This window comes from Sciurus vulgaris, assembly GCF_902686455.1.
Source record: "Sciurus vulgaris genome assembly, chromosome: 1".
Lineage (NCBI taxonomy): Eukaryota > Metazoa > Chordata > Mammalia > Rodentia > Sciuridae > Sciurus > Sciurus vulgaris.
Genome location: NC_136461.1, coordinates 134,773,670 through 134,785,346, shown reverse-complemented (window position 1 = coordinate 134,785,346; position 11,677 = coordinate 134,773,670). Strand labels below are relative to the sequence as shown.

Below are 11,677 nucleotides of genomic sequence, written 5' to 3'. Positions count from 1 at the left end.
CATACAAACAAAAAAAGAAAACTAATGGATTAACTGAGCTTCATATTCCAGTTCGGTCATCGTGAGGATGCTGCTAGCATTGCACATAATTAAAAACAAAAAGTCTAACCTCAACAAGAACTGAGATGCATGCTGAAGAGACACTTGGCAAACCTGCCCACCCACATGCTACCCTTCACCCACTGCACACTCCCAGCTGGACCATTCTTCTCATTACTTCACCTTCTACTCTTTGGAGAATGCAATGGGCACATCTCTCACTGGTCTATGTGTTTTATACACCTGCCACTTGTTTTATGACTTTGACTCCTTTATTTTCCTAGTCTTCCATTTATCTGTCTTCAGTGAAAACTATTAATCCTGCAGTATTTTTCTGAGAATTCATTTATTCACCCAACACATATTATTGAGTCCATACTGAGTGCCAGAAATATGGCAGAGGATAAAAACAGTACACGTTCCTATGTTTATGTTGCTTATTTTCTAGGAAGAAAAGATAAGTAACATAATATGACATAATGCAATATAATGTTGTCATTTACTAAATATTATATAAGGCAGAAATAACTAACATTAAAAACATAAAGCAAAGTAAAAGGATAAAGAATAACAAACCAGTAGTCTATTTGCCATATTTTTATTAGTGCATTATAGCTATACATAATAGTGGCCAAGACCTTAAATCTAAGGGCAAAATTAGGATAGATCCTTACTAGTAAATCTTAAAAAATGTTTACACATAAACAAAGTTGTATGCTAGTATTTTTGAAAACTTTTATTCAGAAATAATTATGGACCTAAAGAAAAGTGGCAAACATGGCATAAGAGATTCCACACACACTTTATCCTCCTTCCTCTAATGCTATTGATCTTACATGATCACAGTGCAATTACCAATCCACAAAATCAACATCAGACAATACAAATAACTAAGCTTAAAACCAGACCTTGTTAAGACTTCACTATTTTCCCACAAATGTACGTTTCTATTACAGAATTCAATCCAAGAACACGGAATGCATTAAATGAGATCGTTTTAGTCTCCTTCAGTAGGAAAACAACTTTCTCCAATGCTCATTCTTTCTTTGAGTTTTATGCCAACACTTCTTTTGGTAAGTACTGGTCAGTTACTTTGTAGAATGTTCTTCAGTTTAAGTTCACCTGATGCTTCCTTACGATTAGATTGAGGACATGCATTTTATGTGAAGATGATACAGAAGCAATATTAGGCCATACTAATTGTATCATATCAATAATATATGATCTTGGTATGTCTTATTACTTGTCCTCATAAGCTTGATCAGTTGGTTAGTAGTGTGCACAGAGTTCCTTTATTGTTGAGTTACTATTTTCATTTATGATTAATTTCTATGAGAAATATTTTGGGGTTACATATGCTTTTTCTCCTAAAACACTAATTTTAGTATTCATTGGTCAATCTTTCCTATAGCAATTACCAATATGGTATTTGCCTAGTAATAATTTATTTCACTCATATTTTCTACACTTATTAATTAGAATTTCTGTGAAGAAAAGCTTGTATTTACACCCAAGTATTTATTTATTCAATTATTTATTTATATCAACAGAGATTCATGGACACCTGTCATATTCTATTAGTTATAATTCACACTAACATTATTTTGTTGCTCAACCTACACTTTGGTTTAGGTCCTGCATGGATCCTTCCAACAAACTCTCCTGCCCCTTTTTCTTTTAGAGCATATTCTTAATTTCACTACACCAAGGAACTATGATTCTTTTTAATGAATAATATGTACAGTGATTTAACACTGTTTGGAGGAATTAACAAAATACAGAGTTTCTACAATGTACTGTCCATAACATGTATAATAGATTAAAAAATTATTAGACTTGTAAGCAAGAACAGTATGATCCACAATCAAGAGAGAAAGAGAAAAAGAAGTTACTAGAAATAGTCTCATAAACAACCAGATATTTAAATTACTTAACAAAGATTTCATTTTAAAAACTTAAAAACATGTTAAAAAATCTAGGAAAAGAATGTTATAAGGTTAAAGAGATGGAAATTTCTAAGAGACATGAAAACTGAACTGAAAAATATCATATCTAAAAATATAAATGAGTTGTGAACCAGCATCTAGAAAATTTAATACATTTTGACATTTTTGCCATATTAGCTTTAAGTTTATATTAGAAATCTGTAAAAGTTTAATGATGCATTTTATTATGATTTAGATATGAGGTGTCCCCCAAAGCTCATGTGTGAGAAATGCAAGAATGTACAGAGATGAAATAATTGGGTTATGAGTGGTCTAACCTATCAATGACTTGATTCACTGATTGGCTTAACTGGGCAGTAACTGTAGGTAGGTGAGATATACCTAAAGGAGGGGGTCACTAGAGGCATGCCTTTGGGGATTTTGGGCCCTGGTGAATGGAGCTCTCTCTCTGCTTCCTGTTTGCCATATCCTGAGCTACTATCCTCAACCATGCCCTTCCACCATGATGTTTTGCCTAACCTTCAACCCAGAGCAATGAAGTTAGCGGACTATGGACTGAACCTCTGAAACTGTCAGCACCAAATAAACTTCCTCCTCTAAAATTTTTCTTGTTGGGTTTTTTTGGTCACAGTGGTGAAAAGGTTGACTAAAACACATTTCAGTGCTTCTCTACATTTTTCTTTGATCTGATTCCCATTCTTCCCCTCTGGAGCTTATCATCATCATTATGAATTTGGAATTTATCCTTAACATAGTGATTTTACATTATTCTACAAATGTATGTATATATAGACAGTATATAATAGCATATACTTTTAAGAAATGTGTTCTTCTAAAATTTGAATGTTTAAATTTAATGTCCTCTTTTTTTAATTTACCCATGTTGGTATTTATATTTCATGAATGTTTGTATAGTATTTCATTTCTGAATGAACCACAGTTCAGTTATGTATTATCTTTTGGTGTACATATTGTTTCCAGCTGTTAATATTAATACATAATGCTGCCACAAACATTCTTGGGTATTTCTATGTGAGCACATATGAGAGACTTTCTCTGTAATATATTCCTACAATTGAATTTCTGTATTTATGGTTTGGGTATTTTAAACCTAACATTATGTAGTTAAATTTTGCTCCAATGTGGTTGCCTGTATTTATGTGATCAAAATATTGTACGAGTGCTCATTTGTCTACATACTTACCAAAACTTGGCATTATTTACCTTTTGAAGTGTTGAGATGATGAGTGTCTGATTGTTCATGTTTTGATTTGCATTCACTTGGTGAGTGGTGAGATTGTTACAAAGTATTGCTGATTTAAAACACGTTTCCCTCTGTTAGTTACCTATTTACCACCTCTGCCCATTTTCTACTGGGTAATTTTTCTGTGTATAATTTCCATGTAAAATTCTTTATAATTTTTAAATTATAATATCTTAGCCAGTTATGAACTTTCCATCTATATTAAATTTTATCAAATATTTTCTTCTAGAATATTTGAGTCTTTAATACATCTTCAACTTACTTTTGTACCTAGAGCTCTGATTTCCTATATGTATGTGTTAGCTCACTTTTTATCATGGTGACAAAATATCCAGTATAAACTACTTAAAGAAGGAAAGATTTATTTCTGCTACCAGTTTTAGAGGTTTCAGTCCATGATTGGCTTCGTTGTAGGGACATCATGGTGGAAGGGTGTGGTAGAACAAAACTGCTCATCTCCTGGTGACCAGAAAACAGAGAGAGAGGAAGAGGCCAGAGATAAGGTAAAGACCCCAAGGGCACGTACCAAGGAACTACTCCCTCCAGTAGGTTCTACCTCCTACAATTTTCATGACCCCTCCAAAAGCCCAGATTATAACTTAATTAATGGATTAATCCACTGATGAGGTTAGCAACCTCATGATCCAATCACTTTCCCAAAACCCCAACTTTAAGCAATGCTGGACTGAAAAACAAGCCTTTGACATACTTTTAGGGACATTCCAGATACAAACCATAAGAATTGGTAAACAATCATTACACAACCATTGATCAAATATTTCTTCCTTTCCCCACCAATTCTTTTTTTTTTAATTGGCAAATTGTAATTTTACATAATGGTCAGATTCATTGTTGCATATTTGTACATACACAAAATATAACAATATAATTTGGTCAGTTTCATTTCCAGTACCTCCCATTTGCCTCCCCTACCCTCTCCTCCTGGTCTCCTGCCTTTTCTGGTCTCCTTTCTATTTTAGTAACACATTGTTTTTTCCACCCACATTATTTTTTCCTTTTATCTCTCTAGTTTCCACATATGAGTGAAAACATACAAACACAGAAAAACACAATGTTTGGTTTATTCTGCTTAATGCAATGCTCTCAAGTTCCATCCGTTTTTCTGCAAATTACATAAGTTTTTTCTTCTTCATGGCTCAATAAGACTCCGTTGTGTATATATACTACATTTTTTATCCATTGAACTGTTGATGGACACCTAGGATGATTCCATAATTTGGCTATTGTGAATTATGCTTCTATAAACATGAGTATGCACATATCACTATTGTATACTGACATTAATTCTTTAAGATAAATACCAAGGAGTGGTATAACTCCCACAATGATTATTTTATGTGTGTGTGTGTGTGTGTGTGTGTATATATATATTTAGTTGTAGATGGACACAATTTCTTTCTTTCTTTATTTTTTTGTGGTGCTTAGGATTGGATTCAATGCCTCACATGTGCAAGGCAAGCACCCTACCACTGAGCTACAGTCCCAACACCCTACATTGATTCTTAATGACACTGTGTTTTCACATAGCATGAGTCTGTTTCTGAACTCTTTCTGTTGTTTACCTATCTCCCTATTTGTCCCTATAGCTAATTGCTATAACTTTACAAATTAGTCTTATCTAAAATCTCTCTTAATTTGTTCTCCCATCTTAAAAATACTTTATTGATGTAAAATTGACATAAAAATATGTTAAAAAAAAAATACCTGGGCTAGAATTGTAGCTCAGTGGTAGAGTGCTTGCCTAGCATGTGTGAGGCTCTGGGTTTTATCCTCAGCACCACATAACAATAAAAATAAATAAATAAAATAAAGGTCCACTGACAACTAAAACATGTTTAAAAAATATGAACAAACTTAATGTATAAATCTCAATAAATTTAGGGTTAAGTATGCATTATACCCACTTTAGGTCTTGACTATATTCTTCTATGTGACTTTTAGTATCAACTTTTCAATTTTCACAAAAGAAATTTTATAAGACTTTTTAAAATAAATTTGCCTTGAGTTTATAAATTAATTTGGGAAAATCATTATTTTTGTTAGAGTCTTCTTAGCCACGAACATGTTATATTTCATCATTTATTCAAATTTCCTTTTATTTCCTTCTGTAATACTTTAATTTTTGATAGAGTTCTTATAAACCTTTTTATTAGACTGATTTCTAGAAACCATATGGCTTCTGCTGCTATTGAGGATATTATAATTTTTATTATATTTTTTAATTTGTTGTTACTTGTGTTATGCTATTGCTTTTTATGTGCTGTTGTAGAAATCTCTTAGCTCTCAGGGTTTGTTCTGACACTGATTTGGAATATAATAAGTACATGGATGGGTAAGCATATTCAATCAGACTCACATTCAGTGGGTGCATGAAATGGAGTATTAAGCACTTTCCTTGTAGCCATGCTTTTGCTGAGAAATTTGTCTGTACAGTTTAGAGATCTCTGGCCTACCTGCTGCCATTTTGGAAAGATTTAAATGGAAATAGTTTATGAACCATAAACAAGCTAGATCTGAGTGACTGGTTTGATTGGCAAGCCCTTTCTCTGACTTTGCATATAATTCAGGTTGTATTTGTCACCTGACCTTTTCATTAATAGATGACTTACTGACCTTGAAACACGGTGAATGCAAATTCAGGCATGGTATAATTGTGGTTAGACCCCAGATTCAACCCAGGATGAACTGCCACTCATGCTTTTCATGGAGGGACCTCATGAGGATAAATAAGCTAATCAGAAAGGAAATCAGGTCACTGTTTAGTTTTAGTTGTTGTTTTAATATGAAAGGAACTAGTAGTTAATTGGCACACAAGATCACTTAATTTTTGCACTTACATGATTTATAATTGCTACATTTTATAGATAAGAAAAATTTAGGATTTAAACAACCTTCAATGGAGGGCATGATATAAATTTTTTCTACTTAATTTCAATAACTCTGCTTCTCCCACTACCCCCAGTTAAGTATCATCATTGGTGTTTATTTGTATCAGTATTATATTTGCATTGTATTGCATTTTTATACCTAAAGATGAATTTTGTTATGAAAAAAACATTTGAGTGGCTCTGTTAATCAGTGATTTAATTGCTCCATGTCTGAGACCATTCCTCAGGGAGATGGGTGGGTGGAAAGTCTAGGAGTCCCATTGAATGACAGTGATAGATTTCAACACTGAGAAACCTTCACTGCACAGCTTCTCACTATGGCAATCAGCATTAATCCCTAAAGAAATGGAGTGGGAAGACTCTTAGTAAGGATGAGGAAGGAAAACCATCACATCTAACCAACAGCGACAAGAACCATCTAAGTTGTTATGCTAAAAACATCAACAAGTTCCCAGGAATCTTTTATGTGACCACAACAAAAGTAAATGCAAAAAATGTTTCTGAAAAGATATTGTGAGGAAGACATGAGAACTTACATTTGAAACCGTCAGTATTTGAAATTATACGCAGCAAAACTAACAATGTTAGCAATGAAGAATATAGCATTTTTGCGCTTATATGAGTTGACTAGACATTTTTACTCTTCATTTACTCCTTCTTCCCCTACAAAATCCGTTTTTGCATCTATTATCTGTAAAATGTAGAAGAAAAGAAGAATATATTGCCCAAATAATTTGGGGAAATATTTCTTTGCTAAAATATACCTTGTTAAAGGAATCATTAGATGATGACAACATCAAACTTAATTTTTGGTAATTTAAAAATTAAATACAGATTGGGGTTGTGGCTCAGTGGTAGAGCACTCACCTAGCATGTGTGAGGCACTGGGTTCAATCCTCAGCACCATATAAAAATAAATAAAATAAAGCTATTTTAAAGTCATTTAATTTAAAGAAATTAAATGTATCCATTGCAAATCTTCTATAGTGACAAAGAGGATAAACTTAAAACTTGCTCCTGGAACTTCCATTACAATTGTGATTTGGGTTATCTTTCTTTAAAAAGGACAATCATGTAAGAGAATCACAAATGTTTTCTTTCCCTCCAAATCCTCTTCAGTTTATAGAAAAAGAGATATGCTGCTTTCCTTGGCCCTTTGCATGAGATCTTCAGGGAACTGCAAATGTAATGGAAGTCTGATTGGAGATCATTTATGCTTTGTGTTCAATCTCAACACAGGACTCGAGAGACAAAAATTTCTATAGCAATTTCTCTCTCCCTCCCTTCCCTCCCCTCCCCTCCCCTCCCCTCCCCTTCCCTCTTCCTCCTCTTCCCCTCCCCCCTCCCCCTCTCTCTTTCTCACACACACACACACACACAAACCCAGCACCTAAACCAAAAGATCTCAGTCACGTGCAGTAATCACAGAAATACTTAGGAATGTCACTGTCTGCTGTGTTAAAATGTGAGCTAAGGGAAGGGAGGAAAAAAGCCCAACCATGAATACTGTTGTAGTACTCGGTTCAAATAGTTGTTCATACTCTGCATCCAGAGTAGCAACAGTTATACACCTGTAATTCTACCCAGTTGTCCCGGACAAATAAACCACTGCTAGGTCAGGATGAAAGTATTATATAAAACACTATTTAAAATCCTAACAATAAAATAATAAGTGCTACCATCTTTAAGGGTTCTCTTTGTACTGGGCATTGTTCTAATTTTTTAAAATTAATTCATTTCTTTTAATTATCACCAAATAAAGTATAATAATGAATGCTAACGTATCACGTAGTCTCCAGTGTGTGCCAACTGCAATCCTTTGTTATCATATTTTCATTGTCACAAGCATGTTCTATGAAGGCACTATCAATATTTCTGTCTTTAAAATTAGGAAAGTGAAGCAAATAGAGAGTAAGCGAAGGAGCAGTCTTTGACCTCAAACTTGAACTAGAGCCCATATCCTCAAGCATGATGTCACCTGCCTCTACATCCAGTTCCATAAGGCAGATTCATAAACCTGCATCTTACTGAAGCCCAGAGAGAGTGACTTACACGAGACCCCGCAGTGGAGGGGCAGCACTCTGAGCCCAGTGTTGAGAGCCAGGTTGCTGTTGGGAAAACACCCATCAGAGCCTCAGTGCTCTATCTGGAGGTGTCCCTGTAGGGCTGTCCAGAGTCCACAGCTTGTCGTGCAAACAGAAAGATCTGTTCTCTAATATTGTGCAGCATATGGTTAAAGACCACTGTGATCTGGCAGAAGGAGAAGGCTGGTGTGGAATGCACGATGCTGCTCTCTTCCTTCTGTTCAGAGCAGATGGATTGGTGAAGGTGACGGTCGTTCACATGAAGGGTGAATGGACACTGAGGGGAAGCAGGGCATGTTTAGGGTCTGGGCTCATGCTGATGGTTTTTTTTTTTTTTTTTTTTTTTTTTTTCCTCTAATTTAGCTCAACATGTGCAAATGTGAGAGATGAATTGATCTGTTGAAGGATAATTCAGTTGCCATAGCAAAAGGGAAGAGAATGTCATTGTGGGCATTTATGAATTGTATGCATTATGCCAAGTTTTTGAATCCAAATCCAAGCTTCCCTGAATTTATTGCCCTATTATAGTCCAAGTGATATAATTAAAAGCTATGGTTGGCACATAATTACTAATTACATGGTAACTACTGTTCTTCTTCTGGGTTTAATATTTAGTCATAATTTCCTCCACTAAATCAAATTAACCAACTTACATGGCTTTAGGCTAATTTTGTTGTTATTTTTGTTCTATAAGTAGACTTATTACATTCCACCTGCCAAAAGATGTTTGAAGAAAGAACTGACTCAGTCATGCTCATTTTGTACTTAATTAAATATGACACACGCAACTCTGGGGTAAATATTAAGTACCTAGATATAACAAGATTTTTAAAACTAGCACAGCATTTTAAGTTCAATAAATCATAGATTGATGAAGATTTATATATTCTTCATATAGTCTAAACTAGTGAGTGAGTTTGGTGAAATTTTTCTCGAATCAGTTGGAAAAAAGAGCAATAGAGACAGAGATGGCAGTTACTTAGAGATCTATGTTGATGGCCTTCTTCTACAAGATACTGAATTTCTCAAAGGTAAGGTTCTGCCTCACTTACTAATCTTCATGGACCAAGCACAGTACCTCAGATGTAGGGTATGCTTAATAAGTGTTTATTGGATCCATGAATGAATGAATGAATAAGGAGTTCATGGAGCAGAAGTGTCAAATTGGGTTATTAATTAGCTAAACGTGTTATCGGTTAGGGGAGGCATACTTAGACAACCAAATGTCTTTTAAGGGATATTCTGAAAAAAACTTTACGGAACATATGCAATTTTCACTAAACATTGACTTCCACATCTGTATCTATAGCTATCCATATTTGATATATTTTCTCACATTCATTTACATGTAACAACCTACAAGTAGCATTCAGTGAGGTTTCAGTGTTGACTTGCAATATCTCCTCATAAAAGGTGGGGATCCTTTGCCAATTGTGACCCTTCTTTGTGTTCTACCTGGACCTGCATCATTCTGTGTATTTACTGGTTTTCTGCTATCCCCTCTGCTACTCCAAGCTATGCCATCGTTATTTGAAAGAATGTTGACATTTTGCAATTATACTAATTGAAAGACATCTCAAAAGTTATGTTGCAAATTGAACCAGGCTCAATCTTACCTTCCTGGCTGTATTTTTCTAGCTCTAGTTAATTTGTTACTTCACAGAGATGTCTTTACTTTTTTAAACTATGCTTTGCAAAATATTACCAGCTACTTTCTTTCTTTCTTTCTCCTTAATGAAAACATTCTTTTGCTTGGATGGTGAGAAAGGATTATATAGGCTTTATTGGATTTTTAGCAGGTACAAAGTAATTCTCCAGAACAAGTCTATTCCACTGCATAGAAGCATTGAGTTTATGAAACTTATTTTGTTTTTATTTAAACTTCCTATCCAGTGTAATAATCTGTGCTTTTACTGCTCTTTAACACTTTCCCATTCACAAAGGAAAGGCAAAATACACACAAAACCAAAAACATTAGAGCAAAAACTATCATTCATTCATGTAGCTCTTCAAAATAAAAATTATTTCTGATTAGTTGCCTTATTTGCTTCCCTACAATATCTAGTTTAAAAACTAAGGCCAGGATTTTTTTCTGTAACCTACCTTGGATTACTTTATGAGTAAGTGGCAGGGCTTACTAACTCTTGAGTTGGGACTCTGTTTTATTATTCTATAGTCTTTGTGAAATATTTGAAAAGACTTCACTCAGTTTACCACCAGCACCTGCTGAATTGAGGTGATTTCATCAAATAACTACTCTTCAGGGCTTGAATTTCGTACTCTTAGCCTGTGTCTCTTGCAAACACGGTGACCTTCAGCAGTCATTTGGGACCTTTTTCTCCCTTTGCAGAAGAGTGCAGAGGAGGTATAAAGCATCATTGTTCCTGAAGCCTGTGCCTGGAGTCATTTCTGTTGCTCTCCATTGCACCCTTTCAATCTTTGAAATGTCTTTCTACAAAGAAGTGATCAGCATATCATCACCCAAGTTTTAAAATGGTTCTGAAGATTGATTGCTTATTTGCTATATAGAGTCATTATTTGCTCTTTTCTATTTCATTCCAGTCAACTTTGAATGATCCCTGGGCTGCTCACAGAGTTAGTGCATTATCCAGCCCATTTGCTTTGCCCCTTTTCCATGGGAAATACCTTGCCATTTCAGTGTGGGTGACTTTGTTTGCCAGTGTTCCAGAGCAGAATGCAAACAAGAAAATAAAATGAGCCCAGTTTGCTACTTGTGCACAGACCTGTGTATAGTTTATTTAATTTCTTGTTTCCTTGGTTTTGTGTTGTTGGAGTTCTGTAGGGTGAAGAAGGCGGGGGAGAGAAATTTAAAATATTGATTAAAATAGTTTCACTACTTTGTGATATTTTAAATTATTTATGTTCATTGTAATTCCGTACAAGGAAAGTCTAATCTCCCTTAGGATAATTGTTTCAGTTCTTTTCAGTTCTCTGCTAAGAATTATGGGTTCTTTTAAGATCCCATAATTAGAATATTGACATTATTAGCCATATGATAATGTTACAATTTTCTGTGCTAAATTCCATTAGTTACTACTTACCAAGAATATCCAATGAACTGAACTGACTGCCCCTAGCAATTTTGCATTTTATTAATAAGCTGAGAATTAAAGCACAGTCCAAGGACTTTCCTAGACATGTACATGGCTCCATCATAAATCTGGGCATGTGTGCCCGGGTTTATTTCTAGCCCAGAATAGAGGGTTAATGGGGAGAAGCCTCTTATCTGTAAAGACCAAAGCAGATGAGGAACAAAATGTATGTGACAGCTTTTGAGTCCTGGAAAACTGGCATTTACTCCTATAGTTTTCTTTGAATGACAGATTAATTTTAAACTAACAAACTACAAAATATTGTTTTTAAAATAATAGTGTCAAAATTTTATAAGCAAAATAATTTAATGTGAGCAGAAAT

General features: G+C 34.6%; 1 long non-coding RNA gene across 2 annotated transcripts in view; it reads right to left on the bottom strand.

Moving 5' to 3' along the window:
* Positions 1 to 4,683: 4,683 nt before the first annotated feature.
* Positions 4,684 to 11,677, bottom strand: part of LOC306648047 — a 34,512-nt gene continuing 27,518 nt past the window's right edge. For both annotated transcript variants that reach the window (XR_013760257.1, XR_013760258.1), the window contains 2 exons: positions 10,987 to 11,039; positions 4,684 to 6,495 (listed from right to left, as the gene is read on the bottom strand). This is a non-coding gene — a long non-coding RNA (uncharacterized lncRNA). The remainder of the gene's footprint in view (positions 6,496 to 10,986; positions 11,040 to 11,677) is intronic.